This window comes from Monodelphis domestica, chromosome 1 (assembly GCF_027887165.1).
Source record: "Monodelphis domestica isolate mMonDom1 chromosome 1, mMonDom1.pri, whole genome shotgun sequence".
In the NCBI taxonomy this organism is placed as follows: domain Eukaryota; kingdom Metazoa; phylum Chordata; class Mammalia; order Didelphimorphia; family Didelphidae; genus Monodelphis; species Monodelphis domestica.
This window is the reverse complement of record NC_077227.1, coordinates 621451946-621478256: the sequence shown is the minus strand read 5'-3', so window position 1 is coordinate 621478256 and position 26311 is coordinate 621451946.

Here is a 26311-nt window from a genome sequence, read left to right as displayed (position 1 = left end):
CACAGGTATCACACACATGTACATGCATGCACACACACATATATGTACATACATGTATATGTAAAACAACCTATTCTTTTCTTCCATTAAACAGGTAACAAGGCATAAAACATAAAGTGCTGGATATGGAATTTGAATGACCTGGTTTCAGATCTCCCTCTGATATTGGCTATGGAATGCTGGCCAGATTACTTTGCCTGATCCTCATGTTTCTTAATCTTTAAAATGGGAATAATAATACTTACAACATAGGTAAAACATGTAAAAAGTTCTTACTATGTGCCAGGCACAGTGCTGTTTTTGTTGTTGTTTTTTAAACCCGTACCTTCTGTCTTTGAAATCAATACTAAGTATTGATTCTAAAGCAGAAGAGTGGAAAGGACTAGGCATCTGAGGTTTAGTGACTTTGCCAAGGTCATGCAGCTAGGAAGTATCTGAGACCAGGTTTGAACCCAGGTCCTCCCAACTCCAGGCCTGGCATTCTATCCACTGAACCATCTAGTTGCCCCTATTTGCTTTTAAGCACTAAAATGTTTACCTTAAATGGCTTCTGTGATGTACAAAGGAAATAGTGCATATAAAGTGTTTTGCAAACTTGAAGGACAGCTATTATTAGTAAGAAAGCGTAATTTTTTAGGACAGTGCCTAGAATATGGAAGATTTTTCTTTCTGCAACATTCTTCTGAATCTCTAAAAAACATTTAATTATTCTTTTTTTTTTTACTAGTTATCTGTTATGTAGGACACAGTGCTAGGTGTCAGTTGGGGAGGGAGGTTGCCTCCAGAACAATCTAGCTAGACATTTATAAATCAAAATATTACAAAAATGTAAAATACTGTATGAAGAATATCTCGTATCCATCAGGGAATAAGCAGACAGTAATTACTAAAGAAATTCAGAGGAAAAAAAGGTCACTGTGAGTTAGAATGGTCAGGGACCACTTCACAGAATGAATCAAAGATATAGCTGATTATGAGAATACATTAGAATGAGGGATTTAACTCAATTCATCTTACAAAAGAGATCAGGAGCACACACACAAAAATACTTAGAATATCAACCAAGGTTGAGAAAAGTGAGGGGAGATTTGGGGAGAGGGGAAACAAGATACGTGTCAAATTGTTCTTTCATCCACTTGAATACCGGGTGATTTCACTTGACCAGCCATGAATTCATTTCCTCGAGTGCGAGAGCTGAGTGAAGTGACATGTCAGTGACACATTCACTATAATTCAGTCATCTGCCAGTCATCCTGTGGGAATGATCTTTGTGAGCAGACGGAATTAATGTATATTTTTCAAGTAGGAATTATTCAATGGAGGCACCAAGGGATTGACATATATGAATAGCTATTTATAAGTATGGCGTATCATGGCATCCTAGAACTTTCGAGATGAAAGGGAGGATGGAGATAGCCTAGTGCATTCACTCGCTTTATTTATCAAATAAAGAAATTGATGATAGACAAATTGAGGTGACTTATGCAAGTTCATACCATTGATTAATGGCAGTGTAAAGACTAAAGGCTCATGACTTCTCCAGTATTTTCCTGGGAACCAAGAAACCCAAGTATGATTCTTATCCTAGACATGTCCTACTTATATGACTCACCCCGGACCAATTATTTAACATCTTTTAGTCTCAGTTTCCTCATCTGTAAAAGGAAGATAATGATAGTTCCTACCTCATGAGGTTGTTGTGAGGATCAAATAAGATAACATACGTGAAGCCTTTCACAAATCTTATAGCACACCATAAATGTGAGCTAATTATCTAAAAGGAACACCTTAGTGCAACTTTCAGGGGAGCCCTGAATTATAGAAAACAACTATCTGCTCTAATTGTGATGTTTGCAAAGATTCTTTTTATTCTTATTTCTCCCCACTGTTGAATTGCCCAGTACCTCAGAATATTTCCTGACAAGTCCCTGTGATTTGTATCAGCTCACAAAATTAAAAAATGCAGACTTGCAGCTCTGATTTGCTGGGATTCTCAACATCTCTTTTATCATTCCCCCGCTGCTGAGATAGAAAGCAACATCCTCTTTAGTGGCAATCTGCTCCAATAATTTTTTATCCAGGTGGCAGGCAGAGTTCACAGAAAGCATGAAAGACAGATATGGTGAGACCAAAGCAGTTACAGCCCTTCAGCTAGTTTAACTGCATTGCCTAGGCAATTTGGAGCCTTTTCATTTTGTAACCATTCTAAAAGGGATCTTTTTAAGGTTCAGAAGCCTCAGCTACTCTACAAGATGTAAATACATCCCAGTTCTAGATGATTTTAATTATAATGTGTCCTCACTTCTCCCTAAGAACAAAATCAATATCATAAGCAGTGTTGTAGATTTTAGACTCACTCAGCTTTGATGTAAATTCTTTAATCTATCTTCCTACCATATCGCGGGCTCAGCTAATAAATCAAAACTCAGCTAAAAATTAAAACACACACACACACACATGCAAACATTAGGAGCAAATTTCTTTTTTATTTTTTAAATCATTACCTTCCATCTTAGAATCAATACTGTATATTGATTCCAAAGGAGAAGAACAGTAAGGGCTGGGCAATAGGGATTAAGTGACTTGTCCAGGGTCACACACTTGGGAAGTGTCTGAGGCCAGACTTTAATACCATCTCTAGGTCTGGCTCTCAATCCACTGAGCCACCAAGCTGCCCCCTAGGAACAAATTTCTACATGGAAATAGAAAGGAAAATATGATATAGGAGTAGTTCATATCACCAAATGAAAGGCTACTAAAACCCTTCCCAAACTGTTTGATTTGAATATTTCTCCCTCAGTAGTGTGCTATGATTGTTGAACAGGCTAGACAGCAAGGACAGATCATGTAATTAGCTTTGGACTTATTTCATATACATTTTTTTGAGAAATGGGAGATAGTGTTTATTTGGACTCATGGGCAAAACTACAGCAATTCTTTTTACTTTGTGAGGAACAAAATCAATGAGAAAGAAAGAGAATGACAGCTTTTGAGGGTAACTGAGGTAGGAATACACATTGGTGGTTGGTTGGAAGTGGGGGAGTACTTTGTTGAGAGAAAAAAATTCAGCATTGTTATCATTTATCCCCATTATGACAGGCCAGGGGAATAATACAAACCCAGTGTAACTGAAGAATTGTCTTTTAAACTCTTAGGCTACCATTCTTTATGGCCACTTCATGCTTTAATGTTCTTAATGTGGTCAATATGAGGATGAGCCCAAGAATAAAATGGTTTTCAGCAATATTGATACTACTAAACCCTCAGCACAAGAAGTTGTAATAACTTTCTCTGGCCTTAAATCAGAAGGAAAGGACCCTAAGTTTTCTTCAGAATAATAATTAATAATTTTGGTTTCCTTTGTGAGAAGTAGCATTAAACTTTTATCGTGAAATCTAATATCACCACTGTATAGATATTTTGAAATGAATATACTAAAGATATCTCAAATTCAACATGTCCAAAACTGTATTTGTTCTTTTACCCCCAAGCTCCCTCCTCTGCCTTTCCTATTACTGTTGAAGGCAGCTCTCCTCCCAGACAACCAGTGACAACCCAGATCTCTTCCCAGACGTTTTCTCTCCCACCACATACACTGTTACCAAGTTCTGTGGATTCTATCTTCATAACACCTCTCTTTTATATCCACTTCACTCTGCTGACACTCCTATCACCTTGGTACTGACCCTCATCTCCTCATGTTTGGAATATTTTGCAATAATATTGCATAAAAAGACAAAGGCTAATCAGCCTGTGCCAATGCTATTCCTCTCTCTAGTCCATTTCCTAAAGCCCAGGTCAGACCATGACACTTCTGTCTCCTATTCGAGAAATTCCAATGTCTATCCATCACCTCCAGGATGAAATGGAAAATGTTCTTTTAAGCATTTCAAACATCATAATTTGTCCCCTTCCTATCCTTTCACTCTTCTTATGTACCTCCATGTACTCTGTAATCAAAAATCACTGTCTTCCTTACCATTCCATGCATAAAACACTTTATCTCATGATCCAGAGCATTTTTTTTACTGCCTCTCCTCCATTCCTATAGTCCTCTTTTTCCTCTTCACTGTCACCTGGCCTCCCTTGGCTTCTTTCAAGTCCCATCTGAAATCCCACCTTTTTCAAAAAGGCTTTTCTGATCTCCTTAATGAAAATCATCCCCATATTCATTAGCTCCAATTTATCCTGTATTTATCTTGTGTTCAGAGTTGTCTGCATGTAATCTCCATCATTTGACTGTAAGCTCCTTGAAAGCAGGATTTTTTTTCTTTCTTTGTATTCCTAAAATTTAGTGCAGTGTTTGGCATATAGTAGGTTCTTAACAAATGCTTCTTGACTGGCTGATTTATGAATTCAAACAATGAGGGGTACAGCTAAGTACATGGCATGAGAGAATTGACACCTGGAGTCAGAGGACCATAAAAGAAAATGAAGGTACTGAAAAAGGGAATGGGCAGCCAAGATGGCAGAAAGAGAAGACAGTATATCCTAGTCTATCCCAACCACTTGAAAAATAAAAGAAAAATAAAGGACAAAGTAATGATGGGGAAATCAAAGATCACAAATTAGATATGCAGGCAAATTATCAAAGAAGGAAAAGTAGAGAGTGGCAAACTGGAATCCTGGGAAATCTCCAGATTTCTAGCAGTTTGGTAGTCTTTGGTAGTATTAACACTCATGCCAATAACAGATGATCTCCAGGAGGGATTAGGACTCAGCATCCAGGACTCCCAGCAAGGTTGGAAGTTGTGGGAAATCTAGAGCAGCAAACACAAGAAGGTCTTGAAGAGGGTTTTAGAACTTAGAACCTGACCCAAGACAGCAACATAGAGCCTGCGAGAGTAGCGATAAATATCAACTCAGCTCCAGTAATGCAGTATCACTCAGAAGTGATTGTGGATGTACTCCTAAAATCAAGATATCAGGGTTAAGCAACAGATATGTCCTAAAGGAACTTGTATAAAAGACTCAGCCCCCAGAACATTCAGATTATATATATCCATTAGGGATTTCTCATAGCAGATCACTGGAAGAATGACTAAACAAACAAATAAAAAGCTATTATAAGACCAGAAAATCTTCCAAACACAAATCTAGAAGAGGAGAAAAATTCTAAACCACTTACAAGTAAAAGTAAAACTTTAAATGATAACACAGCTTATGCCAACAATGAATTGGAATTCCAAAAAATAAATGATTTAAGATAATAAAAAATTTAAATGATAAATTAAATAAAAGCTAAAAGGAAAGGATTGGGAAAGAAATTAGAGTTACAATGGAAGGGAGATTTGAAAAAGTCATTTAAAAGGGAAATCCAATTTAGCAATCGGAAATTATTTTATGGGAGGAGAGGTACAATAATCCCCTATGAATTGTTAAAAAGAGAATCAAAAGCTTAACACAAGAACTAGATTAAAAATTAGAATGGACCAACTGGAAATTATACAGTTGTTCATGCTTCATAATTCAATAACTAATATTCTAAATTAGAAATTGAAAAACAGAAAAAATTAAATATAATCTATATCAAAAACAACTGACATAGAAAACAGATTGAGGAGAGTTCCTTTAAGAATCACTGGACTACCTGAAAGTCATGACAAAAAAAAAGCATAGAAGTCAGATTTCAAGGAATATTGAAAGAAAATCACTTAGAAACAGAGGGCAAAGTGAAAATGGAAACAATCCATTGGCCAACTCTTGAAAGAAATCCCCAGATGAAAACTCCAAGGAACAATATAGCTGAAATGAAGAGCTTCCAGATTTAAAAAAAAAAAAAGTGCTTCCATGAACCAGAAAAAAAGAGTTCCAACAGTGGGAAATCATTATCAAACAAGATTTAGCAGGAACCTTTATAAAGAAGCTGAGAAGGGATTATAACATTTCAAAGACAAACGCTTCCAACCAAAAATAACAGCTTGCACTCCTCTAAATAAAAATAATCACATTAGGGGACTTCCGGTCAAGATGGCGGCTTAGAGAAAGCTAAAGTTCAGATCTCCAGAAAACCCTTCCCGACCGATCTCAAACTATAAGCTCCTAAGGCGCCGAAATTCAAAACGATCAACAGCATAGACCCTGGGAACCCTCCTGGACCTGGACCCGGATCAAAAGGTACGGCCCCCTCAAAAGCCAGAACCCGAGATTACTCGGACCTAAGGGGTAGGAGCGCAGAGTACAAGGCTCCTGGAAGCCGCAGCCCCGCCCCGCGCAGGGAGCAGGGTCGTATGAAACAACAACAACCCTCAGGGCCTTCTATCCGAGTCCCAGTGAAAGTCACTGCCCTCGGCGCTCCCCCGCAGAGAGCAGGCTTGTCTGAAACAACAGCAACCCTCAGGGCTGGCAAGACAGCCTCACAGGCTGGATCCTGTTATCCAAGTCTCAGTGAAAGTCCCTGCCCTCAGAGCTCTGGGAAGCCGCAGCCCATCCCCCCGCAGGCCAACGAAAGAGCCTCACCGCCAGCTATTCTGAAGGCAACTTCCGGAAAGCAACCCAACCCAGAGAGCCGGGGGAGAGTGTGGCCCCGTGGTCCGACCTTTCCACTCCAGTTCCAGTGAGGCATACTCAATTTAACCCAGGGAAACCTCATAGAACCGACAATCTGCCCAGGACTAAAGCCTCTGAACACCAGACAGAGATAAGAAAAGCTAATCCTCCACATTCAGAGATGGCAAACCCCACAGAAGCACAGAAGCCCCAAAATACCAAGAAAAATAAGAAGAAAGGGGCGACTTTGGACACATTCTATGGAGCCAAAATACAAAATACAGAGGAGATAGAAGATATACAAGAAAATGCTCCAAAATCTTCCAAAGGAAATGGAAACTCTCCACAAACCCATGAAGAATTTGAATCAGAAATGACCAAAAAGATGGAAGCCTTCTGGGAGGAAAAGTTGGAAATAATGCAAAAGAAATTCACACATCTACAAAACCGGTGTGATGAAACTGAAAAGGAAAACCAGGCTTTAAAGGCCAGAATCAGGCAGCTGGAAGACAATGATCGTATAAAAGAGCAAGAATTAATAAAGCAAAGCCAAAATACCAAGAAATTAGAAGAGAACATAAAATATCTCAACAACAAGGTGACAGATCTGTAAAATAGAGGGAGAAGAGATAATTTAAGAATAATTGGACTCCCAGAAAATCCAGAAATAAACACCAAACTCGACATGGTGATACAAGATATAATCAAAGAAAATTTCCCAGAGATTCTAGAACAAGGGGGCAATACAGCCACTGACAGAGCTCACAGAACACCTTCTGCATTAAACCCCCAAAAGACAACTCCCAGGAATGTAATTGCCAAATTCCAAAGCTATCAAACAAAAGAAAAAATCCTACAGGAAGCCAGAAAAAGACCATTTAGATATAAAGGAATGCCAATCAGGGTCACACAAGACCTTGCAAGTTCTACTCTGAATGATCGTAAAGCATGGAACATGATCTTCAGAAAGGCAAGAGAGCTGGGTCTCCAACCAAGAATCAACTACCCAGCAAAACTGACTATATACTTCCAAGGGAAAGTATGGGCATTCAACAAAATAGAAGATTTCCAACTTTTTGCAAAGAAAAGACCAGAGCTCTGTGGAAAGTTTGATACCAAAAATCAAAGAGCAAGGAATACCTGAAAAGGTAAATATTAAGGAAAGGGGAAAAATGTTATCCTCTTCTTTTACTCAAACTCTCTTCTATAAGGACTACATTTATATCAATCTATGTATACTAATATGAGTGGGAAATGTAATGTATAAATAGGGTGTAAAGAAAGACCAAATAGAATAATCTTTCCCACACAAAGATTCACAGGGGAAGGGGAGGGGAAGAAAACTCCTATAAGAAGGAGAGGAAGAGAGGGTTTTTTACTTAAACCTTAATCTCAGGGAAATCAACTCTGAGAGGGAAAAACATCCAGATCCATTGGGATCTTGAATTCTATCTTACCCAACAAGGGTAGGGAGAAGGGAAAACCAAGGGGGGAAGGGGAGGAGGGAGAACAAAAAGGGAGGGAAAGAGAGGGGGGAGGGGGAGGGAACAAAAAGGGAGGGACTAAAAAGGGAAACATCAAGGGAGGGGACAAGGGGGACTGATTCAAAGTAAATCACTGGACTAAAAGGTAGAGCTGAAGAAGAAAAGGTTAGAATTAGGGAAGGCTATCAAAATGCCAGGGAGTCCACAAATGACAATCATAACTTTGAACGTGAATGGGATGAACTCACCCATAAAATGTAGATGAATAGCAGAATGGATTAGAATCCAAAACCCTACCATATGTTGTCTTCAAGAAACACACATGAGGCGGGTTGACACCCACAAGGTCAGAATTAAAGGATGGAGTAAGACCTTCTGGGCCTCAACTGCTAGAAAGAAGGCAGGAGTGGTAATCATGATATCTGATAAAGCCAATGCAAAAATAGACCTGATCAAAAGGGATAGGGAAGGTAATTATATTTTGTTAAAAGGGACTCGAGACAATGAGGAAATATCACTAATCAACATGTATGCACCAAATAATATAGCACCCAAATTTCTAATGGAGAAACTAGGAAAATTGAAGGAAGAAATAGACAGTAAAATCATACTCATGGGAGACTTAAACCAACCATTATCAAATTTAGATAAATAAAATCAAAAAATAAATAAAAAGAGGTAAAAGAAGTGAATGAAATCTTAGAAAAATTAGAATTAATAGACATATGGAGAAAAATAAATAGGGGTAAAAAGGAATACACCTTCTTCTCAGCACCACATGGCACATTCACAAAAATTGAAAATACATTAGGTCACAGAAACATAGCACACAAATGCAGAAAAGCAGAAATAATGAATGCAGCTTTCTCAGATCACAAGGCAATAAAAATAATGATTAGTAATGGTACATGGAAAACCAAATCTAAAACCATTTGGAAATTAAACAATATGATACTCCAAAACCATTTAGTTAAAGAAGAAATCATAGAAACAATTAATAATTTCATCGAGGAAAATGACAATGGCGAAACATCCTTTCAAACCTTTTGGGATGCAGCCAAAGAGGTAATCAGAGGTAAATTCATATCCCTGAATGCTTATATTAACAAACAAGGGAGAGCAGAGATCAATCAATTGGAAATGCAAATGAAAAAACTCAAAAGCGATCAAATTAAAACCCCCCTGCAAAAAACCAAACTAGAAATCCTAAAAATTAAGGGAGAAATTAATAAAATCGAAAGTGATAGAACTATTGATTTAATAAATAAGACAAGAAGCTGGTATTTTGAAAAAACAAACAAAATAGAAAAAGCACTGGTCAATCTAATTAAAAAAAGGAAGGAAGAAAAGCAAATTAACAGCATTAAAGATGAAAAGGGGGACAGCACCTCCGATGAAGATGAAATTAAGGCAATCATTAGAAATTACTTTGCCCAATTATATAGCAATAAATACTGAATATATACAAAAATACAAACTGCCTAGACTAACAGAAGAGGAAATAGAATTCTTAATTAATCCCATATCAGAAATTGAAATCCAACAAGCCATCAAAGAACTTCCTAAGAAAAAATCCCCAGGGCCTGAAGGATTCACCAGTGAATTCTATCAAATATTCAGAGAACAGTTAATCCCAATACTATACAAACTATTTGACATAATAAGCAAAGAGGGAGTTCTACCAAACTCCTTTTATGACACAAACATGGTACTGATTCCAAAACTAGGCAGGTCAAAAACAGAGAAAGAAAACTATAGGCCAATCTCCCTAATGAATATAGATGCAAAAATCTTAAATAAGAAACTAGCAAAAAGACTCCAGCAAGTGATCAGAAGGATCATTCACCATGATCAAGTAGGATTCATACCAGGGATGCAGGGCTGGTTCAACATTAGGAAAACCATCCACATAATTGACCATGTCAACAAACAAACACACAAAAATCACATGATTATCTCAATAGATGCAGAAAAAGCCTTTGATAAAATACAACACCCATTCCTATTAAAAACACTGGGAAGCATAGGAATACAAGGGTCATTCCTAAAAATAATAAACAGTATATATCTAAAACCATCAACTAACATCATCTGCAATGGGGATAAACTAGATACATTCCCAATAAGATCAGGAGTGAAACAAGGATGCCCATTATCACCTCTATTATTTAACATTGTACTAGAAACATTAGCTGTAGCAATTAGAGAAGAAAAATAAATTGAAGGCATCAAAATAGGCAAGGAGGAGACCAAGCTATCACTCTTTGTGGATGACATGATGGTCTACTTAAAGAATCCTAGAGATTCAACCAAAAAGCTAATTGAAATAATCAACAACTTTAGCAAAGTTGCAGGATACAAAATAAACCCACATAAATCATCAGCTTTTCTATATATCTCCAACACAGCTCAGCAGCAAGAACTAGAAAGAGAAATCCCATTCAAAATCACCTTAGACAAAATAAAATACCTAGGAATCTACTTCCCAAGACAAACACAGGAACTATATGAACACAACTAAAAAACCCTCGCCACACAACTAAAACTAGACTTGAGCAAATGGAAAAACATTAACTGCTCATGGATAGGACGAGCCAATATAATAAAAATGACCATCCTACCCAAACTTATTTATCTATTTAGTGCCATTCCCATTGAACTACCAAAATACTTCTTCACTGATTTAGAAAAAACCATAACAAAGTTCATTTGGAAGAACAAAAGATCAAGGATATCCAGGGAAATAATGAAAAAAAAAACACATATGATGGGGGCCTTGCAGTCCCAGACCTTAAACTATATTACAAAGTAGCAGTCATCAAAATAATTTGGTACTGGCTAAGAAACAGAAAGGAAGATCAGTGGAATAGACTGGGGGAAAGCAACCTCAGCAAGACGGTATATGATAAACCCAAAGATCCCAGCTTTTGGGACAAAAATCCACTATTCGACAAAAACTGCTGGGAAAATTGGAAAACAGTGTGGGAGAGATTAGGAATAGAGCAACACCTCACACCCTACACCAAGATAAATTCAAAATGGGTGAGTGACTTAAACATAAAGAAGGAATCCATAAGTAAATTGGGTAAACACAGAATAGTATACATGTCAGACCTTTGGGAGGGGAAAGGCTTTAAAACCAAGCAAGACATAGAAAGAATCACAAAATGTAAAATAAATAATTTTGACTACATCAAACTAAAAAGCTTTTCTACAAACAAAACCAATGTAACTAAAATCAGAAGGGAAACAACAAATTGGGAAAAAATCTTCATAGAAATCTCTGATAAAGGTTTAATTACTCAAATTTATAAAGAACTAAATCAATTGTACAAAAAATCAAGCCATTCTCCAATTGATAAATGGGCAAGGGACATGGATAGGCAGTTCTCAGATAAAGAAATCAAAACTATCAACAAGCACATGAACAAGTGTTCTAAATCTCTTATAATCAGAGAGATGAAAATAAAAACAACTCTGAGGTATCACCTCACACCTAGCAGATTGGCTAACATAACAGCAAAGGAAAGTAATGAATGCTGGAGGGGATGTGGCAAAGTAGGGACATTAATTCATTGCTGGTGGAGTTGTGAACTGATCCAACCATTCTGGAGGGCAATTTGGAACTATGCCCAAAGGGTGACAAAAGAATATCTACCCTTTGATCCAGCCATAGCACTGCTGGGTCTGTACCCCAAAGAGATAATGGACACAAAGACTTGTACAAAAATATTCATAGCTGCGCTCTTTGTGGTGGCCAAAAACTGGAAAACGAGGGGATGCCCATCAATTGGGGAATGGCTGAGCAAATTGTGGTATATGTTGGTGATGGAATACTATTGTGCTAAAAGGAATAATAAAGTGGAGGAATTCCATGGAGACTGGAACAACCTCCAGGAAGTGATGCAGAGTGAGAGGAGCAGAACCAGGAGAACATTGTACACAGAGACTAATACACTGTGGTATAATCGAACGTAATGGACATCTCCATTAATGGCGGTGTAATGTCCCTGAACAATTTGCAGGGATCCAGGAGAAAAAAACACTATTCATAAGCAAAGGATAAACTATGGGAGTGGAAACACCGAGGAAAAGCAACTGCCTGAATACAGAGGTTGAGGGGACATGACAGAGGAGAGACTCTAAAAGAACACTCTAAAGCAAATATTATCAACAAAGCAATGGGTTCAAATCAAGAAAACATCTAATGCCCAGTGGATTTATGCGTCGGCTATGGGGGGAGGGGGAGAGGAAAAGAAAATGATCTATGTCTTTAACGAATAATGCTTGGAAATGATCAAATAAAATATATTTTAAAAATAATAATCACATTAATAATTCATATAGTATTTACTATGTTGTGCTAAATGCTTTATCATTTTCTCATTTCTTTCTCACAACCTGGAATTATTATTATCCCCATCTTACAAATAAGGAAACTGAGAAAAACAAAGGTAAGTGACTTGCCCAGGATCATACAACTGGTAAGTCTCTGAGGGTGGATTTAAACTCAAATCTTCCTTATTCAGGCCAGTACTCTATGCACTATACCGCCTGACTGCCTCCTACAAAAAAAAAATAAATCATGAAATTTTTAAAATTATTTTTTATTAATTTTTTCCTCTAAACATTATTTTATTTGGTCATTTTCAAACATTATTCATTAGAAACAAAGATAATTTTCTTTTCCTTCCCCCCACCCCCTCCCGTTGGCGATGCGTGATTCCTCTGGGTATCACATGTGTCCTTGATCCAAACTCATTTCCATGTTATTGGTTTTTGCATTAGGTTGTTCATTTAGAGTCTTTCCTCAATCATATCCCCTCCACCCCTGTAGTCAAGCTGTTGCCTTTCCTTGGTATGTTTACTCCCACTGTTTGTCCTCTGCTTGAGGGTAGTGTTTTTTCTCCTTGATCCCTGCAGATTGTTCAGGGACATTGCATTGACAGTAATGGAAAAGTCCATTACATTCGATTGTACCACAGTGTATTAGTCTCTGTGTACAATGTTCTCCTGGTTCTGCTCCTCTCGCTCTGCATCACTTCTTGGAGGTTGTTCCAGTCTCCATGGAATTCCTCCAGTTTATTATTCCTTTTAGCACAATAGTATTCCATCACCAACATATACCACAATTTGTTCAGCCATTCCCCAATTGACGGGCATCCCCTAGTTTTCCAATTTTTGGCCACCACAAAGAGCGCAGCTATGAATATTCTTGTACAAGTCTTTTTCCTTATTGTCTCTTTAGGGTACAAGCCCAGCAGTGCTATCGCTGGATCAAAGGGCAGACAGTCTTTTATTGCCCTTTGGGCATAGTTCCAAATTGCCCTCCAGAATGGTTGGATCAATTCACAACTCCACCAGCAATGAATTAATGTCCCCACTTTGCCACATCCCCTCCAGCATTCATTACTTTCCTTTGCTGTCACGGTAGCCAATCTGCTAGGTGTGAGGTGATACCTCAAAGATGTTTTGATTTGCATTTTTTTCTGATTATAAGAGATTTAGAGCACTCTTTCATGTGCTTATTAATACTTTTGATTTCTTCGACTGAAAACTGCCTGTTCATGTCCCTTGCCCATTTATCAATTGGAGAATGGCTTGATTTTTTACAATTGCTTTAGTTCCTTATAGAGTCGAGTAATTAGATCTTTGTCTGAGGATTTTGTTATGAAGATTGTTTCCCAGTTTGTTTGATGTAGTCAAAATTATTTATTTTACATTTTGTGATTCTTTCTATGTCTTGCTTGGTTTTAAAGCCTTTCCCCTCCCAAAGGTCTGACATGTATACTATTCTGTGTTTACCCAATTTACTTATGGTTTCCTTCTTTATGTTCAGGTCATTCACCCATTCTGAGTTTATCTTGGTATAGGGTGTGAGGTCTTGATCCAGACCTAATCTCTCCCACACTGCCTTCGAATTTTCCTAGCAGTTTTTGTCAAATACTGGATTTTTGTCCCAAAAGCTGGGGTCTTTGGGTTTGTCATAGACTGTCTTGTTGAGGTCACTTACCCCAAGTCTATTTCACTGATCCTCCTTTTTGTCTCTTAGCCAGTACCAAATTGTTTTGATGACCACTTCTTTATAGGGAGATCTGGGACTGCAAGTCCCCCTTCTTTTGTATTTTTTTTTCATTATTTCTCTGGATATCCTTGACCCTTTGTCCTTCCAAATGAACTTTGTTATGTTTTTTTTCTAATTCAGTAACAAATTTTCTTTTGGAATTTCAATGGGTATGGCACTAAATAGATAGATAAGTTTGGGTAGGATGGTCATTTTTATTATATTGACTCATCCTAACCATGAGCAGTTAATGTTTTTCCAATTGCTCAAGTCTGGTTTTAGTTGTGTGGAGAGTGTTTTGTAGTTGTGTTCATATAGTTCCTGTGTTTGTAAAATCATGGAATTTTTGATGAAATGAAAGACTTAAGAATTTCTGATGAAGATTGGAATTGAGTAGAAACTTACAAGTATAAATGCAGGAGTAAAAAATCAAAAATTTAAATACAATTGAGAATTCAGGAAAGACCTTATAAAGTAGGGAATTATTCAAGAATTTTCTGAGAACCATAATGTCAATCAATATGGTGTTAGAGAAGTCAAATAGAAGTTATCTCACAGTAATTAGAGGATACAAGTAGAAATCTATACAAATAAAGAAGGAATGAGTGGCATTGGAGTCATTTGTATCTCATTTCAAAATGATACAAAGAAATAGAGAATAATTTATATAAATCTTTGGTAAAATGATCAATATTTAAAACAACTTAGAACTCTATTCAATGTATTTATCAACCATTATTATAAAGAACCAAATATATAGCATGTTGTTTACCTTGACATAGATGTGGTTGACAAGATATGTGGAACAAAGAATGTTTGAATTTATTTTGCTTGACAATACATATTCAATGTAGGGATTGTGTTTTTCTTTTTCTTAGAGGACAAAGTAGGCAGAAAGAAGTAGAAAGCTGAAATTACTTCATAGTTTTATCTAGGACTGTTCCCTCCTGACAAATGGCAAGATATTTCAAACCACAGCAAAACCTGAAAGATACAGAATCCTAATAACTGGTGGAATGAAGGCTATTTTACTCCAACTTATGAAAACTTCTCTTGTTACCAAGATACAGAAGATTCAATCAATGGGTTTTAAGATTGAAGGATAAAATTCATAGAAACTGAGAATGGTTATCCTGAAGAAGAAAAGACCCAGAGGCAATTGGACAGGTGTCTTCAACTCAGTTGAAGGGCTATGTAAGTGCAGGACCAGAAGATTAGACTCATTCTGTTTAACTCCAAATGGAGCATCTAGAAACAATATATGGTGGTTGAAAAACTTGACATTTTGGTTTGTTGTCCTGGGGAAAAAACTTCATAATGAGTAAAGTAATTAAACAATGGAATCGTTGACTACAGAAGAATATGCATTTTGTAGTACTAGAGATCAGCAGGTGTAAATGTGACAATATTTCAAGTATATTAAAGTAGAGATTAATTATTTGGCATTTGTTTAATTAGATGATTGCCAAGGTCTCTTCAATGTCAATAATTTAATCAACCTATTAATTAATCAACAAGCATTGATTAAGAACTTTATATGTGCTAGGCACTGTGCTAAATGATGGTCATGTAAAGAAAGGTAAAAATGGTCACTATAATCAAGGTCACATTCTTTTTTTTAAACCTTTACCTTCTGTCTTGGAGTCAATACTGCATATTGGTTCCAAGGCAGAAGAGTGGTAAGGGCTAGGCAATGGGGATCAAGTGACTTGCCCAGGGTCACACAGGTGGGAAGTGTCTGAGACCAGATTTGTACCTAGGAGCTCCCTTCTCTAGGACTGGCTCTCAATCCACTGAGCTACCCAGCTTTCCCCAAGGTAAAATTCTTTTTTTTTTTAAATATATTTTATTTGATCATTTCCAAGCATTATTCGTTAAATACATAGATCATTTTCTTTTCTTCCCCCCCACCCCCCATAGCCGACGCGTAAGTCCACTGGGCATTAGATGTTTTCTTGATTTGAACCCATTGCTTTGTTGATAGTATTTGCATTAGAGTGTTCATTTAAAGTCTATCCTCTGTCATGTCCCCTCAACCTCTGTATTCAGGCAGTTGCTTTTTCTCGGTGTTTCCACTCCCATAGTTTATCCTTTGCTTATGAATGGTGTTTTTTTTCTCCTGGATCCCTGAAAGTTGTTCAGGGACATTACAACGCCCCTAATGGAGAAGTCCATTACGTTCGATTATACCACAGTGTATTAGTCTCTGTGTACAATGTTCTCCTGGTTCTGCTCCTCTCGCTCTGCATCACTTCCTGGAGGTTGTTCCAGTCTCCATGGAACTTCTCCACTTTATTATTCCTTTGAGCACAATAGTATTCCATCACCAACATATACCACAGTTTGTTCAGCCATTCCCCAATTGATGGGCATCCCCTCGTTTTCCAGTTTTGGGCCACCACAAAGAGCGCAGCTATGAATATTTTTGTACAAGTCTTTGTGTCCATTATCTCTTTGGGGTACAGACCCAGCAGTGCTATGGCTGGGTCAAAGGGTAGATATTCTTTTGTCGCCCTTTGGGCATAGTTCCAAATTGCCCTCCAGAATGGTTGGATCAGTTCACAACTCCACCAGCAATGAATTAATGTCCCTACTTTGCCACATCCCCTCCAGCATTCATTACTTTCCTTTGCTGTTATGTTAGCCAATCTGCTAGGTGTGAGGTGATACCTCAGAGTTGTTTTGATTTGCATCTCTCTGATTATAAGAGATGTAGAACACTTCTTCATGTGCTTGTTAATAGTTTTGATTTCTTTATCTGAGAACTGCCTATCCATGTCCCTTGCCCATTTATCAATTGGAGAATGGCTTGATTTTTTGTACAATTGATTTAGCTCATTATAAATATGAGTAATTAAACCTTTGTCAGAGGTTTCTATGAAGATTTTTTCCCAATTTGTTGTTTCCCTTCTGATTTTAGTTATATTGGTTTTGTTTGTACAAAAGCTTTTTAGTTTGATGTAGTCAAAATTATTTATTTTACATTTTGTGATTCTTTCTATATCTTGCTTAGTTTTAAAGCCTTTCCCCTCCCAAAGGTCTGACATGTATACTATTCTGTGTTTACCCAATTTACTTATGGTTTCCTTCTTTATGTTTAAGTCACTCACCCATTTTGAATTTATCTTGGTGTAGGGTGTGAGGTGTTGATCTATTCCTAGTCTCTCCCACACTGTCTTCCAATTTTCCCAGCAGTTTTTATCGAATAGTGGATTTTTGTCCCAAAACCTGGGATCTTTGGATTTATCGTATACTGTCTTGCTGAGGTCGTTTTCCCCCAGTCTATTCCACTGATCTTCCTTTCTGTTTCTTAGCCAGTACCAAATTGTTTTGATGACTGCTGCTTTGTAATATAGTTTGAGGTCTGGGACTGCAAGGCCCCCATCATATGTGTTTTTTTTCATTATTTCCCTGGATATCTTTGATCTTTTGTTCTTCCAAATGAACTTTGTTATGGTTTTTTCTAAATCAGTGAAGAAGTATTTTGGTAGTTCAATGGGTATGGCACTAAATAGATAAATAAGTTTGGGTAGGATGGTCATTTTTATTATATTGGCTCGTCCTATCCATGAGCAGTTAATGTTTTTCCAATTGTTCAAGTCTAGTTTTAGTTGTGTGGCGAGTGTTTTGTAGTTGTGTTCATATAGTTCCTGTGTTTGTCTTGGGAGATAGATTCCTAGGTATTTTATTTTGTCTAAGGTGATTTTGAATGGGATTTCTCTTTCTAGTTCTTGCTGCTGAGCTGTGTTGGAGATATATAGAAAAGCTGATGATTTATGTGGGTTTATTTTGTATCCTGCAACTTTGCTAAAGTTGTTGATTATTTCAATTAGCTTTTTGGTTGAATCTCTAGGATTCTTTAAGTAGACCATCATGTCATCCGCAAAGAGTGATAACTTGGTCTCCTCCTTGCCTCTTCTGATACCTTCAATTTCTTTATCTTCTCTAATTGCTACTGCTAGTGTTTCTAGTACAATGTCAAATAGTAGAGGTGATAATGGGCATCCTTGTTTCACTCCTGATCTTATTGGGAATGCATCTAGTTTATCCCCATTGCAGATGATATTAGCTGTTGGTTTTAGATATATACTGTTTATTATTTTTAGGAATGACCCTTCTATTCCTATGCTTTCTAGTGTTTTTAATAGGAATGGGTGTTGTATTTTATCAAAGGCTTTTTCTGCATCTATTGAGATAATCATGTGGTTCTTGCTAGTTTGCTTGTTGATGTGGTCAATTATGTGGATGGTTTTCCTAATGTTGAACCAGCCCTGCATCCCTGGTATGAATCCTACTTGATCATGGTGAATGATCCTTCTGATCACTTGCTGGAGTCTTTTTGCTAGTATCCTATTTAAAATTTTTGCATCTATATTCATTAGGGAGATTGGTCTATAGTTTTCTTTCTCTGTTTTTGACCTGCCTGGTTTTGGAATCAGTACCATGTTTGTGTCGTAAAAGGAGTTTGGTAGAACTCCCTCTTTGCTTATTATGTCAAATAGTTTGTATAGTATTGGGGTTAACTGTTCTCTGAATGTTTGATAGAATTCACAGGTGAATCCATCAGGCCCTGGGGATTTTTTCTTAGGAAGTTCTTTGATGGCTTGATGGATTTCAATTTCTGATATGGCATTATTTAAGAATTCTATTTCCTCTTCTGTTAGTCTAGGCAGTTTGCATTTTTGTATATATTCATCCATTTCTCCTAAATTGGTGTATTTATTGCCATATAATTGGGCAAAGTAATTTCTAATGATTGCCTTAATTTCCTCCTCATTGGAGGTGCTGTCCCCCTTTTCATCTTTAATGCTGTGAATTTGCTTTTCTTCCTTCCTTTTTTTAATTAGATTGACCAGTACTTTGTCTATTTTGTTTGTTTTTTCAAAGTACCAGCTTCTTGTCTTATTTATTAAATCAATAGTTCTATCACTTTCGATTTTATTAATTTCTCCCTTAATTTTTAGGATTTCTAATTTGGTTTTCTGCTGGGGGTTTTTAATTTGATCGCTTTCGAGTTTTTTCAATTGCATTTCCAATTGATTGATCTCTGCTCTCCCTTGTTTGTTAATATGAGCTTTCAGGGATATGAATTTGCCTCTGATTACCTCTTTGGCTGCATCCCAAAAGGTTTGAAAGGATGTTTCGCCATTGTCATTTTCCTTGATGAAATTATTAATTGTTTCTATGATTTCTTCTTTAGCTAAACGGTTTTGGAGTATCATATTGTTTAATTTCCAATTGGTTTTAGATTTGGTTTTCCATGTACCATTACTAATCATTATTTTTATTGCCTTGTGATCTGAGAAGGCTGCATTCATTATTTCTGCTTTTTTGCATTTGTGTGCTATGTTTCTGTGACCTAATGTATGGTCAATTTTTGTGAATGTGCCATGTGGTGCTGAGAAGAAGGTGTATTCCTTTTTATCCCTATTTATTTTTCTCCATATGTCTATTAATTCTAATTTTTCTAAGATTTCATTCACTTCTTTTACCTCTTTCTTATTTATTTTTTGATTTGATTTATCTAAATTTGATAATGGTTGGTTTAAGTCTCCCACTAGTATGGTTTTATTATCTATTTCTTCCTTCAATTCTCCTAGTTTCTCCATTAGAAATTTGGGTGCTATATTATTTGGTGCATACATGTTGATTAATGATATTTCCTCATTGTCTAGAGTCCCTTTTAACAAAATATAATTACCTTCCCTATCCCTTTTGATCAGGTCTATTTTTGCATTGGCTTTATCAGATATCATGATTACCACTCCTGCCTTCTTTCTATCAGTTGAGGCCCAGAAGGTCTTACTCCATCCTTTAATTCTGACCTTGTGGGTGTCAACCCGCCTCATGTGTGTTTCTTGAAGACAACATATGGTAGGGTTTTGGATTCTAATCCATTCTGCTATTCGTCTACGTTTTATGGGTGAGTTCATCCCATTCACGTTCAAAGTTATGATTGTCATTTGTGGACTCCCTGGCATTTTGATTGCCTTCCCTAATTCTAACCTTTTCTTCTTCGGCTCTACCTTTTAGTCCAGTGATTTACTTTGAATCAGTCCCCCTTGTCCCCTCCCTTGATGTTTCCCTTTTTAGTCCCTCCCTTTTGTTCCCTCCCCCTCCCCCCTCTCTTTCCCTCCCTTTTTGTTCTCCCTCCTCCCCTTCCCCCCTTGGTTTTCCCTTCTCCTTACCCTTGTTGGGTAAGATAGAATTCAAGATCCCAATGGATCTGGATGTTTTTCCCTCTCAGAGTTGATTTCCCTGAGATTGAGGTTTAAGTAAACCCCCCCCCTCTCTTCCTCTCCTTCTTATAGGAGTTTTCTTCCCCTCCCCTTCCCCTGTGAATCTTTGTGTGAGAACCATTATTCTATTTGGTCTTTCTTTACCCCCTATTTATACATTACATTTTCCCCACATATTAGTATACATAGGTTGATATAAATGTAGTCCTTATAGAAGAGAGTTTGAGTAAAAGAAGATAACATTTTTCCCCTTTCCTTAATATTTACCTTTTCAGGTATTCCTTGCTCTTTGATTTTCGGTATCAAACTTTCCACAGAGCTCTGGTCTTTTCTTTGCAAAAAGTTGGAAGTCTTCTATTTTGTTGAATGCCCATACTCTCCCTTGGAAGTATATAGTCAGTTTTGCTGGGTAGCTGATTCTTGGTTGGAGACCCAGCTCTCTTGCCTTTCTGAAGATCATGTTCCATGCCTTACGATCATTCAGCGTAGAACTTGCAAGGTCTTGTGTGACCCTGATTGGCATTCCTTTATATCTAAATTGTCTTTTTCTGGCTTCCTATAGGATTTTTTCTTTTGTTTGATAGCTTTGGAATTTGGCAATTACATTCCTGGGAGTTGTCTTTTGGGGGTTTAGTGTAGAAGATGTTCTGTGAGCTCTGTCAGTGGATGTATTGCCCCCTTGTTCTAGAATCTCTGGGCAATTTTCTTTGATTATATCTTGTATCACCATGTCCAGTTTGGTGTTTATTTCTGGCTTTTCTGGGAGTCCAATTATTCTTAAATTTTCTCTTCTCCCCCTGTTTTCCAGATCTATCACCTTGTCGGTGAGATATTTTATGTTCTCTTCTAATTTCTTGGTGTTTTGGCTTTGCTTTATTAGTTCTTGCTTTAAAGCCTGGTTTTCTTTTACAGTTTGGTCAAACTGGTTTTGTAGATGCGTGAATTTCTTTTGTATCATTTCCCACTTTTCCTCCCAGAGGGCTTCCATCTTTTTGGTCCTTTCTGATTCAAATTCTTCATGGGTTTGTGGAGAGTTTCTATTTCCTTTGGGAGATTTTGGAGAATTTTCTTGTATATCTTCTTCTATCTGCTCTGTATTTTGTATTTTGGCTCCATAGAATGTGTCCAGAGTCGCCCCTTTCTTCTTATTTTTCTTGGTATTTTGGGGCTTCTGTGCTTCTGTGGAGTTTGTCATCTCTGAACGTGGAGGATTGGCTTTTCTTGTCTTTGTCTGGTGATCAGAGGCTTTAGTCCTGGGCAGATGTTGGTTCTATGAGCGTTCCCTGGGTTAAACTGAATATGCCTCACTGGACCTGGAATGGAAGGGTCGGACAACGAGGCCACACTCTCCCCCTGGCTCACTTTCAGGAAGTTGCCTTCAGAATCGCTGGCCGTGAGGCTGTTTCGTCGGCCTGCGGGGGGGATGGGCTGCCGCTTCTCCAAGCTCCGAGAGCACAGACTTTCACTGAGACTTGGATAGCAGGATCCAGCCCGTGAGGCTGTCTTGCCCACCCTGAGGGTTGCTGTTGTTTTGACCAGCTCTTTGCAGTGGAGGCCCCAGGCAGTAACTTTCACCCGGACCGACCGGCTCTCTGCAGCGGAAGCCCCAGGCAGTAACTTTCACCTGGACTGGGACTTGGGTAGAAGACCCTGAGGGTTGTTGTTCCTCAGACCCTGCTCTCTGAGCCCAGCGCGGCTGCCGCTTCCGGGAGCCTTGGACTCTGCGCTCCTACCCCTGAGGTCCGAGGGATCTCGGGTTCTGGCTTTTAAGGGGAGCCGTACCTTTTGAACCGGGTCCAGGTCCAGGAGGAGGGTTCCCAGGGTCTGTGCTGTTGATCGTTTTGAATTTCGGCGCCTTAGGAGCTTCTAGTTTGAGATCGGTCGGGAAGGGTTTTCCGGAGATCTGAACTTCAGCTTTCTCTAAGCCGCCATCTTAACCGGAAGTCGGGATTTTTCATTAATTAAAAAATTATATTTTTAAAAACTTAGCAATTTTCTCTGAAATCTTTTCTGTAGATTGGGATTTGAATAATAGGCTTTTAGTGTTGTAGATCCCTCAAAGATTATCTAGTGCAACTCTTCTCAATCCAGCTTCTATTAGGAGACCTCCAATAAAGAGAAACCTATCATGTCACAAGGCCCACTTGACTTTTCCCAAGGTAAAATTCTAATGGAATAGATAAACATGATAATAACTTAGGACATACTAAATATATACAGAGCAGATAGACTGTAATTGCAGAAGATAGGTTGCTTAGTTAGTAGATGGGAGTTTTGGAAAGACCCCCTTACAGACAGTAAGATTTCATTTGAGCCTTCAAAGAAAGCAGGAAAACTAAGAAGCAGAGGTAGTAAGAATTCATTCCAGACTTGAGACCAACAGGTACAATCGTATATAAAGGAGATGGAGAAAGGGTAAGATAAACAACAAATAGACCAATGTTATTGAATCATATATTACATAGAAGGGAATAAAATGTATAAAGACTAAAAAAAGTAAAAAGGGTTCGAGTTATAAGAAGCTTTAAATACCATATGTCATTTTATTCATTTGGAGTCAAATAGAATGAGCCTAATCATACACACACACACACACACACACACACACACACACACACACACACACACACATATACATACATATATATGTATATATATATATATATTTTTTTTTTGCAACACAATAAATTATGCTGAATACCACCCTAATCCCTAGCCTAGGAAGGACAGTTACTCATACATTAGCACAGGTACCAACCCAGATGAGAGCAAGCAGGCTAGGTTGGGGGGTAAAAGATACCTTGGGTGTAGGCTTTGCTGTTGCTCAGAAGCTTCTCTAGTCCTGACCCCCCAAGGGGAGTTTCTGTAGACTCTTCCCTCCTCTCCTTCTCTGAGGACAATGCTGAGGTTGAAGGCAAAGGTGATTAGGAGAATGAAGTTGTCCTCAATGGTAATAGGAAAGTTAGGAAGAAGGGAGAATCTATGGGGAAAAATAATGAGCATTATTTTGGACATGTTGAGTTTGAAATGACTGTGGGACATTCAGTTTGAGATGTCTACAATATAGCGGGCAAAAGAGATTGTAGTTCAGGAGAGAAATTATGGGTAGATAGATCTAAGAATCATATCCAACAGATATCAAGAAGAATCACTGAGAAAAGACCATTATATTTAGTAATTAAGTTGTCACTGATAACTTTGAAGAAGACACTTATTGAATTATGAGATCAGAAACTAGAGTTTCCAGGGCTATAAAAATAATGAAAGGAGAGAAAGTGAAGTCAGCCAGTGTGGATAGCTTTCTCAAGGAATCTCTCCTAGAAGGAAGGGAGAGATATATAGGACAATAACTTGCAAGGATATTTAGAACAAATGAAGTGTTGTTGTTGTTGTTTGGTTATGGGAGAAGTGGGGATGCTTGAAGAACACCAAAAAAAAGGAATAAAGAAAGAATATTAATATGAGAATTGGAACAATTTTTTGGAGAAGATGAGAAGGAATGACATCAAAGTTTTATGTAGAAAGCTCTGCTTTGTCAAGGGCTATTTCTTCATCTAATAAAATAGTGACGGAGGAGAGAGTAAAGGACGATGTCTGAGTGATATTAGGTAATTAGGGGAGAAGAGTCCTCATTAAATATTCTCAATTCTTTTAATGAAGTATAAAATACTGATGTAGACTAAAATGTCCCACAAACCCTGCCAAGTAGCTGTACATAGTCAAAAGAACAGAGAAACAATAACTAGTTGACTAGAATGGGGTTACCTTTCATTTAAGACATGAGTTTCTTAGATTCACAATTGTGAGAAAACTTCTCACATCAATCTTTAGACATATCCTAGGTCATTGATTGTGGTCTCTAGACAGCAATTACAGATGGTCCATTTTCCCAGGCACACAGACCTAGTTCAAATAATGCTCAATTTCCACACTCACTGTCTTTCTTAGAGTCTGTGCAGAAAAGGGCAAAATGATCTAAAGTCGCCCCAGGCTATTTAAAATATTACTAGCATCATTTACACTGCGGTTTGTCCCCCAACCCCTGCCCCTCTAAGGAGGAACACAGAGTGAACCATGAGTAAAGTCAAACAGACCAAAGTGGATCATCATTGGTAAAGTGTTATCAGTTCCCTGGAGACACAGGACAACTACCCAACTAAATGATCCCTTCATAACTAATCAGAAAAAAAAAGTCAGTCATGAGAATCCTTGCACACATTTTCTTATCTTTTAACTTTTACAATTATCCCTTTTCTCTTTCTCACTCTCTTACTGTACTCATTATATCTCCTTACTCCTTTACCTTACCTTAATGACTTGTCTACTATGCTAGCTATTCTGTTACTGTATTTTCTTTTTTTTCCCCTTGGAATGGAGTCAATGTGAGTCATCAATCAATTCTTTGGATGCCATTCAATAAGCATTAATCCCATCAATAGTACCCTTTTCATAAGTGAGAAGTTTGGTTACTGAGGCAAAAATATTTTTAGGGTTGAAAATGAACTGTTGTCCGAAGGAAAAAAATATTAACTTATGAAAGTAATAAAGTGCTGCTTGTTTTGAGTATAAACTGCTTGTTGCTGAAAGGGTCAGAAAAAATTCTTTATAATAAACTTAAAAATCCTTACATGAAGAAATATATCTATATATATGTGTGTGTGTGTGTATATACACATATATAAATTTTCATCTATATATATGGAAGTCTTAGGTGTAGAAGGCACTGGATTTGGAGTCAATGTAAATCAAGGATACAGGTTCACATTCCATCTAAGACATGTACTAGCTATGTGACTGAACAATTCATTAAAGCTTTCTTAGCCTCAGTTTTATTGTGAGTAAAAAATATGCATTTTGTGGGTGATTTTTTCAAATTGTAAATCTATTATGCTATGATCTCCATTTTGCCCAGGAAGAGAGTGAAGTTTAGAGAGGTAAGTGAATTGTCCTTAATCATAAAGATAGTGAGTGCCAGAGAGCAGGTTCATACCTAAGTCTTTCTTGACTATAAAACCAGCCCTCTTTGGACTAAACCAAGTGTCCTTTACAATTTTTTGTTGTTTATTTTTTTTAACATGTCAATACAACTTTTTAAAACTCTTATCTTCTATCTTAGAATCAACACTGTGTATTGGTTCTAAGGCTGAAGAATGGTAAGGGTTGGGCAACGAGAGTTAAGTGACTTGCCCAGGGTCACACAGCTGGTAAGTATCTGAGACCAGATTTTAACCTAGGACCTCCTGTCTCTGGATATGGCTCTCAATCCACTGAATTAACCAAGGGCCCCCCAGTACAACTTTAAAAAATATCTTCTGACATTCTGTGATTCATATTTTTTCCCTCCTTTTCTCTCCTCTCTCTTCTCTGAGATGGCAGGTAATCTAACGTAGGTAATACATGCAATACATATTTCCATGTTCATCATGTTGTAAAAGAAGACATATTACTTATTTTTAAACATTTTATTTGTATTTTTATAAATTATTATATTTATATCATAATATATTATATAATACAATAAATTATATATTAAAATAGGAATACTTTACATTATTTTATAGTAATATATTATATAATAAAAATTAAGATTAAAAGTTTATAATTCTATAATGAAGAATAAAATAAAATAATTTTAAATGCCTTTCCAGTTCATTTAATAACCATTCAGCATGCTTTGGTAAAATGCCGGTAAGTAAGCCCAAGAAATCATCCTGATTTTAGGTCTCGGTATTGAGTTTTAAATGGTTATTCCCTCTAGGTGTTCTTGCTCCCTAATTCTGTTCTAGTTCCCTTCACTGTCTATCCATGACTTCGGCAACTTGTAAACTATCATGATCCTGGATACTCAGCCTTTGAAAGAAATGAAAACTATCCTTAACCCCTAATTGTGACAATGCTTTCTCAAGTAATCAGAATTCGAAGAACACTGGAAAAAGAAAGAAAGTTTTAGAAAGAAAACAAATAGTCATTCAGAAGCATTTTGTCTTTGAAGAGATCACTCACTGGTTTGTCTTTTCGTAGGGATCTCCAAAACT